Here is a 17,538-nt window from a genome sequence, read left to right on the forward strand (position 1 = left end):
ATATTATTCTGGATTATCCAGTTGTGCCCAGTGTAATCACAAGGGTCCTTATAAGAGGGAGGCAGGAGTCAGAGAACAGAGAAGATGCTATGCTGCTGGCTTTGAAATGGAGGAAGGAAGGAGCCATAAGCCAAGGAATGTAAATGCCTCTAGAAACTGGAAAAGACAACGAACAGGTTCTTTCCTGGAGCCTCCAGAAGAAACTAGCCCTGTTGATGCCTTGATTTTCAGCCTCATAAGACTAATTTCAGACTCTGACTTCCAGCACTGTTAAGAGAACAAATATATGTTGCTTTAAGCTACTAAGTTTGCAATAATTTGTTACAGCAGCAATGGGAAACAAATAGGACCCCCTTATCTCTTGGAGGATTTTATTCTGCTCCTTTTAAATTCTTGACTTATTTGTCCCCATACTTCTAATTCATGTGGTGTATAATGTTTCATTATCTAGCTTTTGAGAATCTAGTTATTTTATTCTGTAAGCTTGCGTTCCCTGGGGCCATCACATGGCCTGTCTGATAATGTGCACTGAAGAATAGGAGTCTAAAATCCCCAGTGTGTGTCATTCTAGATGATTTTTAAAAGAGAGCAGAGGAGTTAATCAACAGGTATAGCCTTGGCACCACAGACTCAATCTAGACCACTCCACAAGGAAATTCCTCTCTTCAGGGACTGGCCTGGAAACTCTTAGAACGAAACAACACTGGGAAGAGGAAGTCTTACTGTAACCCGCCAGTCCTGAGGTTTGAAAGGGGAAGATGTAGGAGAGTGAAAGCATAAAGTCTTTTTCTTTTTTTCTAAATGCCAGTTTCTAGAGGCATTTACATTCCTTGGCTTATGGCTCCTTCCTTCCTCCATTTCAAAGCACTAGTCAGTCCACCCCTGATTGAGTCATCTCTTCACCACAGCCTGGTAGGAACCAACCACTCCAGGTGTTGCTGCAGATTTTCAGTGGCTGTGGGACAAGTAATGAATGTCGAGAGGCTGTGTGAGTAAGAGGCAAAAGCAAGACTAAAGTGCCCTCCCCTAGTCTATCTTCCTATTGCTGTCAGCCCAAGCCTTTGGTATCTATGCTGGCTTTTCTCAATTTTCTTCCCCTGGTCAATTCCTTAGATGCAGGCTTCCTTCTTTCTTCTGCATATTCTTCAAAGTAGACACTGAAGGAAGGAGCCAACAATCCATGTGAGTTTTCCATCTTGTCAACGTTCTTCTCCAATATGTCCTACAAAACTGAACTACAAAATAATGCTGGTCATTTCTGTAAATATGAGGGCAGTGGTGAAAGTAAGGTTCTAAGACAATGTTGGAAGAACCAGGGCTGTGTGTGGGTGCGCAAAGTTCCTCATTCAGGAATCAACATCACCCAGGTAGTTTAGATATGCCCTAAGGGGTGGATGTCCTGATTTTGGAACCAGTTTCATTTGAAATAAGTTCTCTGTGTGATAAAGAATTTTGTTTTCATGAAGCTAATGATCAGGTTGTCACTGAGCTCATGTTATTGGTTCTTTTACTTTATGTCTTTCTAAGGAAACATCCTGTCAATCGATTTCTTCCAGAGGTACAAAGCTACAACCCAGCCCACTCAGCTCCTACACTTGCACATCTTACTGAAAAAATGCCTTTTGCTTTCTACTCTCCTGTTTGTATTCTGTGAGTACTACTATATCCAAATCACTTTTAGAGATTCAACCTACCCATAAGGAACAGTAAAAGTGAAAAATTTCTCGTAAAAGAAGAGTTCTGAGAGGAAAAGCAATTTGAACTGATGTCTACCAAGCTTTTCTTCAGACAATTTAACCTAGTGCATGATCCCATACAATTAAAGAAGAATTGTTAAGAATCATTTTTTTTCTTAAATGAATTACTTATAGCTTGTAGAGTACTTATTACTCCAGTTCTACAAAACTAACAAGCATAATTACACACATACTGACTCTCTAGCCAAAATAAGGAGACCCCAAGAGTTAATAAAAGAAAAACAATGAGCTACATGGTACATAAACATAAATTAGAACTATTGCAACTAAAGGGTCCAGAATTTAAAAGAAGCATAATATCTCCAAAGAGATAAAGGAGAAATACCTTATACATATATAAAAACCATCTAAGATTTCCTTCATGTCCTCCCCCCTTTATCTCTCACCACCAAAAATAATTCATGCCATAAGTATTTACTGTACACATGCTGTCTCAATATTCTTTCTTTTAAACCACTTTATTGAGGTATTATTAACAGACAAAAAGCTGTACATATTAAATGTGTACAATTTGATGAGTTTGGAGATACGTATACACCCATCACCACTATCAATGCCATAAACATATCCATCAGCCCCCAAAGTTTCCTCCTGCCTATTTATTTATTTATTTGCGATAAGATCCTAACATAGGATATACCCTCTTAAAATTTTTTTAAGTATACCATACATTATTTTTACAAAGCTTCAATAATCAAAATAGTATGGTACTGGCATGAAAACAGATATAGACCAATGGAACAGAATAGAGAGCCCAGAAATAAACCCACACATATAGTCAACTGATCTTCAACAAGGGAGCTAAGAATACACAATGAGAAAAGGATAGTATCTTCAATAAATAGTGCCAAGTAAACTGCATATCCACATGGAAAAGAATAAAATTTGACCCTTTTCTTACACCATACACAAAAAGCAACTCAAAATGGATTAAAAATTCAAGATTGATGTAAGACCTGAAACAGTAAAATTCTTAGAAGAAAACAGAGGGGAAACACCTATTGACATTGGTTTTGGCAATGATTTCTTGGATATGACACCAAAAGCACATGCAACAAAATCAAAAATAGATAAAAGGGATTAAATCCAACTAAAACACTTCTGCACAGCAAAGGAAACAATCAACAAAGTCAAAAGGCAACCTATGGAATGAGAGAAAATATTTGCAAACCATATATCTAATAAAGGGTTAATACCCAAAATATATAAGGAACTCCTTCCTAGAATTCAATAGCAAATAACCAGATTTAAAAATGGGCAAAGGGCCTGAATCGAAATTTCTCCAAAGAAGATATACAAGTGGCCAAGGGGTATATGAAAATGTGCCCAGCATCAAGAATCATCAGGGAAATAGAAATCAAAACTACAGTGAGATATCAGCTCACTATTCTTATTAACGCATTTTAAAGGAGGGCTATAGTTTTATCACCTGTGCATATGATAACTAGATTCAATTCTCCCTTGAAAGCCAAGCTCATAAAAGCAAAGCATGTCATGTTCCCCAACAGGAGGGCAGCGGAAAGGAAGACAGTTAGGGACTCTGGAGTCATCCTGCCTCATTTTTTTTAGGCTTTCTCAAGATACACATTCTATCTTTTAGTGTGTTGGATGATGAGCAATGTTGAGCACACTCTGAGCATTTTATAAGCATGGGATTGTTCCTTCCTTTCCAAATGGAAGGTTATGATTCTGTGCCTCACTAGCGAGGCAGCATAAAGAACAAGGACTAGCAATCAGGAGGCTGCTTCCAAAAATTCCAGCTCTGCCATGGAATTTTAGATAAGTGATTTAACTTTTCTATAAAATGGGGATAGTAATACTTCACCACAAACACTTCTTAGGATTACTTTAAGGATCAATTGAGATCACCTAAATCTTAAAGACCCTAAGGTCTATCAAGGAATCTTGTGTAGTTCTAGAAATATAATACACAATATAACGTGGAAAGTGTAATTGTCCAGCTATTAAATGATGAAGAAATGTTAGGTCATCACTTTTTTCAAACTCCTAATAAAATAATGAGTCTAGGCAATGCTCATCAATGGATACTAACATTACACAAAAAAAGAGGGACAAATAAACATTATCTATCATGTAGTCCTAAAAAAAAAGACTTAAATCAGTTCAAACCATCAAACCAAACCTCTAGATTTAATTGCCAGTTTTCAGGGAATACAGGAAGCAAAAGTACATGTTAAATGAGATCACAAGGAAGCAATCATCAAAATCCAGAATTAAAGAAACTCTGCAAGATAAATTGCTTGGTTTCCTCAACAAATTGCTAAGCGAATAAAAGAGACAAGAGGAATGTATACATTAAAAGAGATTTAAGAGATATGTGAAAACCAAGTGTACGTGAGAACATTGTTTGGAAATTGATTCAAACAAACCAAGATTAATAAATCATTTTAGAGACCCTCAGAGAAATCTGAACACTGACAGGATATCTGTAGATATTAAGGAACTACTGTCAATTTTTTAGGTGTGATAACAGCATTGTTAGATTTTTAAGCAATTCATTACCTTTTAAAGATACAAACTGAAATATTCATGGATGAAATAATGTAATATCTGGAATTCTCCTCAAAATAACCAGAAGGTATGAGGGTTGGGGGCTGCGGGTAGAAGTGGGTGAGGACAGACATGAACCTCCTAGTAAACACACACAGACAATGAATTAAAATAAGGAAATTATAAGCATATTACATAAAGTATACAGTAAAAACCTATAATCTAGAAAATCTTGAACATGCCATGTTCCCTGTGGAGTGAATTAACATTCACCCATAACGAGCATAATTTATACGATCACAAGTTCTATCAAGAGCTCAGGAGTCAAAAATGAAAAAACACGGAAACATTATTTTTTAATACTGAACTGTGAGGCCTTAAACATGCATCACTGAGAGGAGTAGCTGTTTATTTCCCTTGCAGACTAGATATTTTCAGGGATATGAAAACCTTTTAATTTGCACATCCTTCTATTTTTTTTCAAAGTATAATTGGAAGGGTGGGCTTTGTCTTTTCAATCATTAAGGAAATCTTAGGAAATCTCGAGATACCTACACTTACTAGCCGTAACCCTCAAAACACAAAGTGTTCTCAGGGTCCTTTTAAAAACTGGTTTGTGATGTACCATTTGTTCCTCAGGTTCCCCAGACCCTTGACCAGGCATGCTACAAATACATTTCAAGTGCAAATTATTTGCACTGTTAAACTTTAGAGTCCAGAAAATCATTCATGCTGATAAAAATGTGAAATGCTAGATTTCCGGGAAGAAAGATGAAGGCAAATTACCAGCCAACATTTCTATTTTTAGCACATTAAATAATCATAAACTAAATTACCAGAGACTTCAAAGCATCTATGCTTTATACATACTTCTTAAAAAAATACGTAATACTAGAAAATTTTGGAACAACGTGTACATAGAAAATAAAAAACGTATCTTGAAACACTCAACCTCAAGAGTCTTCAACAGCACTCAGTCCTCCTAAGTATATACACCACCTTTGGCTTCAATTCTTAAAACCCACAGCAGTTTGAATGTAGTTCTATAATCACATGACATCCGAGACAAAACGAAGAGAAAATCCCAGAGTCATTCCATCTCAACCACATGAATCTATCCTCCTTCCATTAAGTGATGAGTTACATTAGTTTGCTAGGGCTGCAGAAACAAAGTACCACAAACTGAGTGGTCTGAACAACAGAAATGTGCTGGCTCTCAGTTCTGGAGGCTAGAAGCCCAACATCAAGGACAGGGTTTGTTCATTATGTCTTCTGTGCAGAAGAATCTATTCCACGTCTCTCTCTCAGCTTCTAGTGGTTTGCTAGCCATCTGTGGCATTCATTGGCTTCACCTCAATCTCTGCCTTCATCTTCACATGGCATCCTCCCTGTGTACATGGCTGTGTCCTAATCCCCCATTTTGTATAAGGACATCAGTCATACGGGATTAAGGGCCCATCCTACTCCAATGTGACCTCACCTTAACTAATTACACTTACAACAGCTCTATTTGCAAAGAAGGTCACATTCTGTGGTACAAGAGGTTAGGACTTCAACATATAAACTTTGGGGATAAACAACTCAACGTACAACAGGAATTAAGATAATTCGCTCAGATGATATACATACTCAATCATCCAGGACATACACAAGGCAGGAAAAAAAAACAATAAGTTAAAGTGAGGAACTCTACTTGACAAAGTTGTATAGATCTATTTCATTTCAATAATTCATTTATGCATGCATTCAAGGAAGCATATTGAATAATACTAACGAAATATAGGCACAATGGAGGTTAAAGGAGCTCACAACCCATTAGAGACACTGACACACATTTTGTGCCCTGCACAGACTAATAATTTTTTAAGTGCTTATTTAGCATTTATTTAGTGGCAGTGGAAAGAAATTGACATCCTACTAATAAAATTATGTGCTTTATTTCAAAATCATGCATTAAACCCCAAATTAACATTTACTTTTATTTAGGAAATTCTTTCCGTGCAGTTTCCTGTCATTCATAATTAAATAATGTTAATAATTCATACTCATTAAAGATGAAAGTAGGTTACAAAACTATACTTATGGCTAATTGTTCAACAAAGAATTGAAACATTTTTTTCTGCAGGCTATCATGTAGGCAAAATAGCTCCTTCTTTTCTGTAGTTCTCAATCTCTTTTCAGTCTTGGTTTACAATTTTCAAACTCCATGAAGTCTTGGAAGGCATACTTAAAGTTCAAAATTTAGATAGGAAAATAAATTACTCATTCTTATCAAATAGCAATACACCATGCCATAATTTTAGCTGACTATGACTGCCAACTTTAGGGAACTGCCACTGCCTGATTTCAAGTTGGCAGCACAATCCAATGTGCCCATGTATCCCAAACATATCGCATGGAGATAAAAGGACACCTAAGAGGAACCTCTTAACAATTTCCATTTGTTGGCCCTGCATAGTTAGAGGTAGAGAGCAGGAACAATATGCATTTTTACAGTTGTGTAAGGATTTATGAAACTGTGACTTGAAAAGCACCATGTTTCCCAATCATTTCAGTGAGATTTTAGTATCTTCTTATGAAGTGGAGTCCCAAGAAGTTCTTTGATCTGCCCTTTAATTCGTTTTGCAAATTAATAGGGGAAATGACCACATAAGTCAGGTAATCTCAAGACTGGAAACACCTTGGAGCTAAAGGAAACACCCAGAACATCCCTGCAGTCTGTCTTTTCCCGGCTTTATACACCAGGGATATCAACTGTCCAGAAGAGGGGTGTGCAAACTCTGGAATAGACGTCTGGGTACAAATCCTACCTCTGGCATTTATTAACTATGTGACCTTGGACAAATCATTTGACCTTTCTATATGTCCCTTGACTCTTGTGAAAAATGGTAATAACAACAGCACCTGCTTCATGGAATCTTGTGCAGATTAAACATGTAAATACCTGTGGACTGTTTGGAACAACGCCTGGCACACACTGAGCACGAATGCTAGTATTATTAGAAATACGCAATCGAACAGTAAACTATTCTGTTGTAATGTTACACGTTTATTTGAACTTTAAACAAGTGTATTTCTTAGTTTGCTTGGAGTAGGCAGTGAAGCGGCAGGGCATACATTATACTCAATAAGCTTCCTAAAAGGGAAACACTGATTTCTCTCTCCAGGGTAGCTCCACCCACCAGGAAGATGCTCTCTGACCAGCTGATCCTGTCAAACACTTTGCTAAACAGAAGAGAATGACCCAGCATCCTAGGGCACATTCAGCTTACCAACCCAGCCTCTTACTTTTCCTCAATTAGTATGCACAGACATCTACCAGACAGTTGAGACTGTGGACCCCAATAGCTATGAAGGACTTTCCCTCTATCCCTTTCTGGATCAAGGGAGAATAAGAATCAATCTCATTGTTGTGTTATAGTTGTTTAACCTGAAAACAAGTACGTATGGGTTTCTTGGTGTTAGACACAACCAAAAGTTACAAGAACTTGAAACACGTCTATAACCAAGTCTGAAACCTAAGAGCCCTCAGCCACCCTAAGATAGACCTTAACATGGTCTCTGTCCCACAGCCCTTCAACAGATGCTTATATCAGTAACTGTAAAAGAGGAAAATAATTTTAGAAAACCATAAGAAAAGGTCACAAATTATAAATTCCACAAGATGAACTGAAGTTCATGGGAGGGCAGAGGAGGGAAATCACCATGTACTGTAGCAAGTAGACAAGGGAGAGGAAAGGGGCTCAGGTTTAGAAATTCTATAGAGGAAGCATTTGAAGTGGATCTTGAAGAATATGTGATAATGAGTTGCAATTTTTCATCTGCCCTAAGAGAGGTGAGGAACAGACAGGCCCATTTCCAACATCAAAAATAGCTCACCATAGCAGTGACTAGAATAGAACCAGGTATAATAGAAAGAGAGTGGCATTGATGGCGTGAAAACAAATCCATCCATTCGCTCACTCACTAATCCCCAGACACCCATCTTCTACAGAATCATTAACGCAACAGAAAGTGACTACAGAAAGGGCACACATACATGTTTACTTATTTCATTGGATGTGAGCACAGAATTACAGACTGCAAGGTTAGGACTGAAAAATGAAAAATTTACATTGTGAAAATATCCAAACATATGATAGCCTATTTTTCACAACTTTACATTGAACGACATTTTTGCCCCTCACTTCAGTTGTGACCTTGCATATCCTACTGCAATTAAGTCCCTCTTTTTATTTCTTTGTTAGTTAACATGATCTGCAGTGCCCAGAGGTATCAGCAACACAGCTACTGAGAAGGAAATGGTTGCCTCTGACTTTCAGGATCAGCAAATACCTGTGTGCGGAGTTACCGTCTTTTCCCACATGTGGTGTGCACATGGTTAGGGATGTGTACAATTAATTCTCGATTATCCATTCATTTAGTTATGTGTGCAGCAGTAGGATGAATACTGCTAAAGATAGAAGAGAAAGGCGATATGTAGTACCAAATTCTATGCTCCTTGCCTGGAAAATTAAAATCTAGTCAGAAAGATAAGATAGGTATCTACAAAAGAATCAGTCACTGTGCAAGTTGAAGATAGTATACAAAGTAAACGCCAAAATAAATGCTAGAAGTCATAGTACTACAGAGGGAAATCATTGTGGCCATAAACAATAGCAGACCTTGTCATAGGAGGAGGGGCATGAGCCAGAACTTGAAGAATGGGTATTATTTAGAAAAAGAAAAAAGAAAAGAATTAACACGCTGTCAGAGAGAATACAATTGAGAAAGGCCAAATCAGGAGAGTTGTCTTTACAAATTAGAAGATAGAGAGTAATGGAGAAGCCAAATATAAGGGTCTGATCAGATTATTGGAGGGGTTTAAAAGCCAAGTTCAGGAATTTGGGACTTTTCCTACAGTGAAGAAAGATTTGCTGATACCTTCTAAGGCAAAGCAGAATATCAAGAATTTTTTTGGTATGGTTTGGTTTGGATTTAGGCAGATTTTCCTATTTTAATGGATGGGAACATGGATTATACCATATATCAAATAAACCAAAGCCATGTAAATTTGCCTTTGGATGGCATTACGTGTATGGCTGGATGCTTTCTTGAGAGAATAATTTCTATCACGTCTGCTGTAAAGAATTTGAAAATAAGAAGGAAAAAATAGTTTCCCTCCTTCTCCATCCCCCTACCTTTTCTGCAAGACCCACCTAGCTCAGGAATTCTATAGGACTAGACATCTGTTTCACTAGAGAAAAATTAACAAGACTTTCTTTTGAAAACGCAGGTACAAAGGTCTATCTGATTATCGGAGGTGGAGGGGCTCTGACGGTTATGTCGAAAGGGAGGGTCCAACCTAGGGAGGGTTGGTTCCCCAAAGAGTGAAGGGGTTGGGAGGAGGTTTTACTCTGTGAACAAAAGAGGCCATCGCCCACTTTCCATGTTTCAACAATGTCCCAGGGTGTGGCAGGACCTCCTAGATTTGAGTGTACATGGATACCTTGGACACTGAGCAAAAAGCCCTGATGGCCAAGAATGGAATAGAGCCAGAAGAGGCTTTGAGACTGTGGGTACTGGATCCCCTGACCCTCCAGGGGATAAAAAGCAACTCAGCAGTGACCATGAAGATCTAAGATTAGAAGTAGTCTTCAAATTTCCTGGGCTTCTTAAGAAAGGAAAGATTCCTTAAAATCATTGAAGGTTGTTTTCTCCACAAACTCTGTTGGATAGGAACTAAACCAATCAAAGCTGATTTAGAAAAATAAAGAAATATGACATTTGGCACAATTGAGGGCGATGGAGCAAATTGCTCTACTTGGTTTCTCTTATTCTCTTAAAGTAGATTCTCTCTCTTCATCTTGAATATAAAATGTTTCCCATTTCTATGGCATATATAAATAGCCAAATAGCCAAATTAAATGGCAAGGCAAAGATTTATATTATGATATTATATGATATAATATTATATGATACTCTGCTGAAGATTCTATTATTCAAAGATAAATAAGTACTGATAGGCTCAGTAGAGGGAAAGTGGCAAGAATAAAATTGGCATGAATCTCCATATTCCTTCCGCTGGTATCATCCTGTGTATGGTTAGTTCCCTATTCGACTGCCCTGTTCAACACAATAATTGTCAGATTCTTTAGTATATATCGGAAGATTTTGGTGATCAGTGGTGGGTGGGAGATAACTTAATTACTACAACTTAATTACCAACTGGCATCTGACTGGGAAAGCAAGACTTAGGCCAAATCTCCTGAATGTTTAAACAAGTATTAGCAAACAGGCACATAAACAGTTGTGCATCTGTTTGGGTAACTCCAAGGATAGTGCCACTTTCTCTCCCCAGGCACACTGACTTATACCTTACATGAAAACTTCACTCAGCACCAAATATAGTGATACTGTGAAGGTAGAAATGGTCAGCCTTGAAGTTGGGTGAGGAGACAGACAGACTCTTCCATGAATTAGAGGGATGTAGGGTGGGTGAAGGGCCAGACTCTAGCTCCCCACTACTGCAGGTATCAGACAGCTGAGTTAGCGCAAGAGTATTGGGGCCCATGGAAATGTGTAGCCAGCCATGTAGGTTGAATGCCACTCATTCATCAAGGAGAAATTATTTCTACCATCCTTTTGCCAAATGACAAACTCCCTGGTATAAACTTTTTCCCAGCTTTATTGAGGAATAGTTGACAAGTAAAATTGTATATATTTAAAGTGCACAATGTGATGATTTGATATACATATACATTGTGAAATGATTACCACAATCAAGTTAATTAATACATCCATCATTTCACATAGTTAACTCACTTTTTGTGTGTGGTAAGAATGCTTAAGATCTTCTGTCAGCAAATTTCAAGTGTGTAAAACAATATTGTTAACTATAGTCATCATGCTGTACATTAGATCCTCAGAACTTATTCATCTTATTCCTGAAAGTTTGTACCCTTTGACCTACAAATCCCTACCACCAACCCCTAGAAACCACGATTGTACATTCTGTCTCTAAGAAATTGGCTTTTCTTTTCTTTTCTTATTTTTTTTTTAGAATGTTAGGGGTATTTCTGTTTTTTTAAAAAAGATTGGCCCTGAGCTAACATCTGTTGCCAATCTTTTTTTTTTCCTTCTTCTTCTCCCCAAAGCCCCCCATTACATAGTTGGATATTCTAGTTGTAGGTCCTTCTGGCTCTCCTACGTGGGATGGCCCCTTAGCACAGCTTGATGAGCGGTGCTAGGTCCACTACCAGGATCTGAACCAGCGAAACCCTGGGCCGTGGAAGAGGAGCACACGAACTCAACCACTCGGCCACAGGGCCAGTCCCTCTTTTTTTAATTTTAGATTCCACATATAAGTGACAACATATAGCATTTAAGAATTTATCATCTTTCTCTGTCTGGCATATTTCACCTAGCATAATGTTCTCCAGGTGCACCCATGTTGTCACAAATGGCAGGATTTCCTTCTGTTTACGGCCTAATGATATCGCATCATATTTATATACCACACTTCCTTTATCCATTCACCTGTCAATGGACACTTAGATTGTTTCCGTATCTTGGCTATTGTGAATAACGCTGCAGGCAACATGGGAGTGCAGGAATTTCTTCAAGATAGTGATTTTGTTACCTTTGGATATGTACCCAGAATTGGGATTGCTAGATCATATGGTAGTTCTATTTTAAAATTTTTGAGGAACCTCTATACTATTTTCCATAATGGCTGTACCAGTCTGGCATAAATTTTGAAATAGTATGTAAAAAGCTAAGTGCTATGGACTAATTGATTGTGCCCCCCCAAAATTCATATATTGAAGCCCTAATCCCCAAGGCCATGGTATTTGGAAGTGGGGCTTTTGGGAAAGAAGTGGGTTTAGATGAGGTCATAGGGTGGGGCCCACATGATGGGATTACTGCTCTTATAAAAAGAGGAAAAGACCAGAGTCGTCCTCTCTCTGTCTTTCTCTCTGCCAGGTAAGGATACAGCGAGAAGGCTGGCCTCTGCAAACCAGGAAGAGAGCTCTCACCAGACACTATCTCCGCAGGAACCTTGATCTTGGACTTCCCAGCCTCCAGAACTGTGAGAAATAAATGTTTGTTGTTTAAGCCATCCAGTCTATGGTATTTTGTTATAACAGCTCAAACTGACTAAGACACTAAGTAACTACCTCTGGATGGTTATTGATTCTTCTTAGGGTCTTTCAGATGCCATCCCTAAGAAATAGAGTTCACTTGTGCATGCACACAGATAATATTGTTTATACTGAAATAATTTTAAAGTAAATTACAGACTATAAAATATTAGGGTGCTGTTTTCTGTGTATTATTGCCAATAATTGTTAATGTATACAAAATTGTTAGACTATAACTAAGATAAACATCTATTTTAAAGATGAGAAAACTGAAGCACAGAAATATGCTTACTAGTTTTGTCACAATTCTAAGGCTCAGATTTTTCATTTGTATAATATGGTCATTGTGATAAATACATACGATAATGGATGTAAAGTTCTTTTCTCAGTTCCAGGCACTCAAGAAGGGTTCAATAAACTATAATTTCAACATTCCAAATGAAATATAAATAAATTAAAGAATTTATAAGTCCTCACTTTAATATCTTAGAGTATTGCCTCTAGTCAGTAATAGAATTTTACTCTTAGATAAAAGTTCAGAGATAATTTAAGACCAATTCCTCCAAGAAACTGAAGCTTAAAGAAGTTTCTGACTTGCCCAACAAAGTGTAAAAAATCTTATAGCTAAAGCCTGACAAGGGTCTAATATTGGCCAATAAAACAGAACTAGCACATCTATGAGTTAAATCCCCTTTAGGTTTTAGTTAGCATTAACTATAGTCAATGTTCCATCCCAGATACCTGTGTTTCTTAGAAGCCATCTCCGGTGTCTTATTATGTCAGCCTGTTCATTTCTCCCTGACTCTTTCCCTTATCCTCCTTTTGATGTTATGTCAAGAGATAAATGACATTATTCTAGAGGGTTGCCTGGTGGCCCTATCTCTGGCTTTAGTGTGCCACTTTCAGTCCTGGCCCAATCCCAAGTTAGTTCCATAGTGATTCACCAGTTGGCAAGAAACCAAAGTGTTTCTAGCCCTGGGAACTACAAGAGATAAAATGAAACGGAGATGGCAGTGTAGAAAACCAAAGTCAAGGGCTCACTTCCAACTCTTGGCCCAAGAATCAATTTGTAAAGAATATGTGCAGTGATGCCAATAGACATTGGGAATTTTACAGAGTATGCTGAGTAATTTTTGGTCTTTCCACACTTTCTGGCATGAACAATGCATTAAAAGAATATTAAATCATCAATGATTTTTCCCATTTCTAAAACTCTACATCTAAACCTTTTTTCTTTAAAAACCTTAGATTTGAAATGGATGTTAGAGGTTCTAATTCAGTCTCCCAAACAGCATCACCTTTATGACACTCCCCTCACAGGGCAGCCAGCTACATTGTTTGACAGATCCGCTTATTAGAAAGTCCTTAGTTACATTCAGCTGAAATCTGCCTTTCTTTAACTTTCAGGTGCTGGTCAGAAAATCAATCCCAGGACTACAGCACTTCAAAGTCAGCAAGGATCTCAAGACTATTCTGCTGTCTGGAACTTTCACAAAGAAATTAAATCTCCTTTCCACATTATAGCCCATATTAGTTAGCTTTTTCTGGATTACAAATCATCCCACACATCCTAAACAACAAACACCTATTATTTCTCACGATTTTGTGGGTCAGCTAGGTGATTCTTCCAGTCGGCTGGCCCAGCTGTGGCTGCATGGCCTGATTTACATGTCCGGCAGTTGTCATGCTGGTGGTTCTAGAGGTGGCCTCAGCGGCACAGTGTGTCTTTGCTCCACGTGGTCTTTCATCCCCCAGCAAGCCAGCCTGGGCTTCGTCATATGGTGGCCCCAGCATTCCAAAGAGCGGTACTTTTCCAGCCTCTGATGTATCGTGTTTGCTAATGTCCTTTTGCCCAAAGCAAATCACACAGGTATACTGAGTTAGACAGTGTCCCCACTAGGTTCATGTCTTTCCCAGAACTTCATAATGTGACCTTATTTGGAAATAAGATTATTGCAGACATAATTAGTTAAGTTAAAATGAGGTCACACTGGAGTAGGGTGGGCCTTTAATCCAATATAATTAGTATGCTCATCAGAAGAAAATAAGAGACATAGAAATCCACTGGGAGAATGCCATGTGATGACTGAAGGAGACCAAGGATTGCCAGCAACATCAGAAGCTAAGAGAAAGGCATGAAACAGATTCTCCCCTGGAACATTCAGAGAGAACACAGTCCTGCCAACACCTCGATTTCAGACTCCTAGCATCCAAAACTATGGGAGAATAAATTTCTGTTGTTTTAAGCCACCCAGTTCGTGGAAGTTTGTTAGGGAAGCTCTAGGAAACTAATACACACGGCCAAGCAGAGATTGAAGGAATGGAGAAAAAAACTTCACCACTAAATAGAAGGAACTGAAACGTCACGTTGCACAGGGATGGGAAGAGTTTGTGGCCATGTTTTCAATTTACCAGAGAGCCCTTCACATATGTGACACTTATATCTCCACTTCATCATCCCTTCCAGGATAATTCCTCTCAGCTCATTGAACAAAGCAAACCCATTACACACAGGCTGCTCTCTCACTGTATTACAATTCGCCCATATCCCCGTTCAAGGCAGAGCCATGATTTTACTACACACTCCAGGTGTTTTCTCTTGAATAGTTTTAGTTAGGTTGTATCTGGCTGCAAGTAATAGAATACTAGACTAACAGGGTCTTAAAATATAAGACTATTTATTGTTTTTCTTAACAAGAAATCTGGAGATAGCTGGGCCCAAGTTTGGCAACTCCACAACGTCAGATGCTATGTCAAAATCTCTGAAATTCTCTTAGCCTCCCCTGCGTGGTTGCAAGAAGTCTGCTTTAGCTCTGAATATCATATTTTCACATGGCCATGTCCCAAGTGGGGTGAAGGTGTGGACGGAGGAGTGGGAGAAAAGTTTCCTAACTTGACTTTGTCATGTTATGAGGAAGAAAACATTTCCCCAGAAGTCTCTCAAACTTTTCCCACAGTCTCTTAGGCCAGAAGTGAGCCATATAGCTACTAGCTCCACAGAGGCTTTGAAAGCAAGTTTCTGCCTCTTCAGCGCTATTGTGGGCACCTTGGTAAGGGAGAAAGGGGGTAGGAATGGCTGTTTGGTATAGTTCTTGGGCAGCCAAATAAGAGTGTCAGGCACACCTCCCAAGAAACACATGACATTTTGAAGCAGACATATTGGTGTGGTCACTTTTATGTAAGGGATTTTTAGAGATGGCAAAGAAATTTTAACCAACTCTTTAAATTAGCAAATAATATGCTCATCAAATAGGAGAAGGAATAGAGAAGAGTAATTAAGCATGAGGGCTCTGAAGTCAGACTGTCTGGGTTCAAATCCCAGACTATAATTTACAGGTGAGTGACCATAGGCAAATTACTTAACTTTTCTATGGCTTAAGTTCTGCATCTTAAAAATAAAGATAACAATAGTACCTACTCATACGGTTGCAAAGATTAAATGTATTACACTTATTACAACGTCTGGCACATGGCAAATATTCAATAAATATTAGTCATTACTATCATCTCTATGCCCACTCCCACAATGGAATAAGGTAAGGGCCAGAGATGAGAAAAGGAACAAACGATGTTAACGCACACGTATTTACATAAAAAGCCTGTAAGAATGCGTTAAAAACTACTGAAAATGACAATCTATGGTAATGAGACAGAGACTTTTTAGTGAATACCTTTTATATATTTGAATTATGTGAATATATATTATCTAGTCAAAAAACATTTGAAGTCTCCATTATGTATTTAAGTCAAATAGGTTCACAATCTCACAAAATTATAAGGCAAAACATTTTCCAAAATGTTAACAGCCGTTATCTTTGGGTGATTGAATCGAAGATGTTTATTTACATATTTTTACTTTTATGGAACGCTTCTGTGGGAGGCAGCATAATGGCCCCCCCAAAGACATCTGTATGCTAATCTCTGGAATCCATGAATACGTTAGGTTACATGGCAAAGGGGAATTAAAGTTGCAAACGGAATGAAAGTGGCTAATAATGGACATTAAACAGGGAGACTCTCCTGAATTATCAGGTGGACTCAATAATAATCACAAAGGTACTTAAATATGGAAGAGGGAAGCAGAAGAGTCAGAGTCAGAGTGATGCCACGTGGGATAGACTCGACTGGCCACTGCTGGTTGGGGAAAGTGGGCGGACAATGAACCAAGAAATACAGGCAGCTCGTGGAAGCTGGAAAAGGCAAGGAAATGGATTCTGCTCTGGAACCTCCAAAAAGGAATATAGCCCCGCCAACTCCATGATTTCAGCCCAGTGAGCCCCATTTTGGACCTCTGATCTCCAGAATTTAAGATAATTGTTTGCATTGTTTAAGTCATTAAGTTTATGGTAATTTGTTACAGCAGCAATAGGAAACTCATACATTTCCCATGTTTTAAATAATGAATGTTATTATTTTAACAATCAGAAAAAAATAAGGTTTAAAAATTTTATATATACCTAAAAACTGGAAACGTGACCAGAGTACTAAATTACATTTGCTTGATGTGTGTACCAGATAATATACACCATTGGCTTGTAATTATTCAGAGACACGGCCCCAACGCACCCAGGCAATCTTCAAAAGGCACAGAGGCCAAATGTGTGCTCCTACACTCCTGGTATTGATGTTTGTCATTCTATTCACTCCCTAGTCTTTCACCTACTGCTCCACAGGCAGCTGGCATCCTATATACCTAATCTTCAGCAGAAGTGCAAATTTTATAAGAAAGAAGAAAATCAAACTATAAAAAGGAAAGGCACATGTCAAAAAGATATGTGCCAATACAACATCATTGTTTGAACAGGAGGAAATGTTCTGAGACAACAGATAGAAATCTGTTTCTAATGTGATGGTACCTAGTTTTCCAGAGAACAGAAAATTGCCTGTTATAAATCCATTGTCATGATGACAATTGGGAAAGGGATAAAAACTGCACCAAATTCATTTGTATTTCATTGTATCTTTGAAACCTGGAGACCTAAAAGGTTTCACATTGTAGTAGCTTGATGTTCTTTAAAGATGAAAAATAAAAGCTGTTGCAAAATCTTCTTTAAGGAACAGAAGCTAAGTAGTTCTCACAAGGAAAGTATTTGACAAATATTTTCTTAAATTATCTTCTCCTGATTATGAAAGTAATACATACTTAT

General features: G+C 38.1%; 1 long non-coding RNA gene across 1 annotated transcript in view; it reads left to right on the top strand.

The window, feature by feature from the left end:
- The window catches only part of LOC139082321 (uncharacterized), a 29,135-nt gene extending 11,700 nt beyond the window's left edge, over nt 1-17,435 (top strand). The window contains exons 2-3 of the long non-coding RNA XR_011538216.1: nt 12,234-12,339; nt 13,799-17,435. This is a non-coding gene — a long non-coding RNA (uncharacterized lncRNA). The remainder of the gene's footprint in view (nt 1-12,233; nt 12,340-13,798) is intronic.
- The last annotated feature ends 103 nt before the right edge of the window (nt 17,436-17,538 follow it).

Source organism: Equus przewalskii, chromosome 3, assembly GCF_037783145.1.
Source record: "Equus przewalskii isolate Varuska chromosome 3, EquPr2, whole genome shotgun sequence".
In the NCBI taxonomy this organism is placed as follows: domain Eukaryota; kingdom Metazoa; phylum Chordata; class Mammalia; order Perissodactyla; family Equidae; genus Equus; species Equus przewalskii.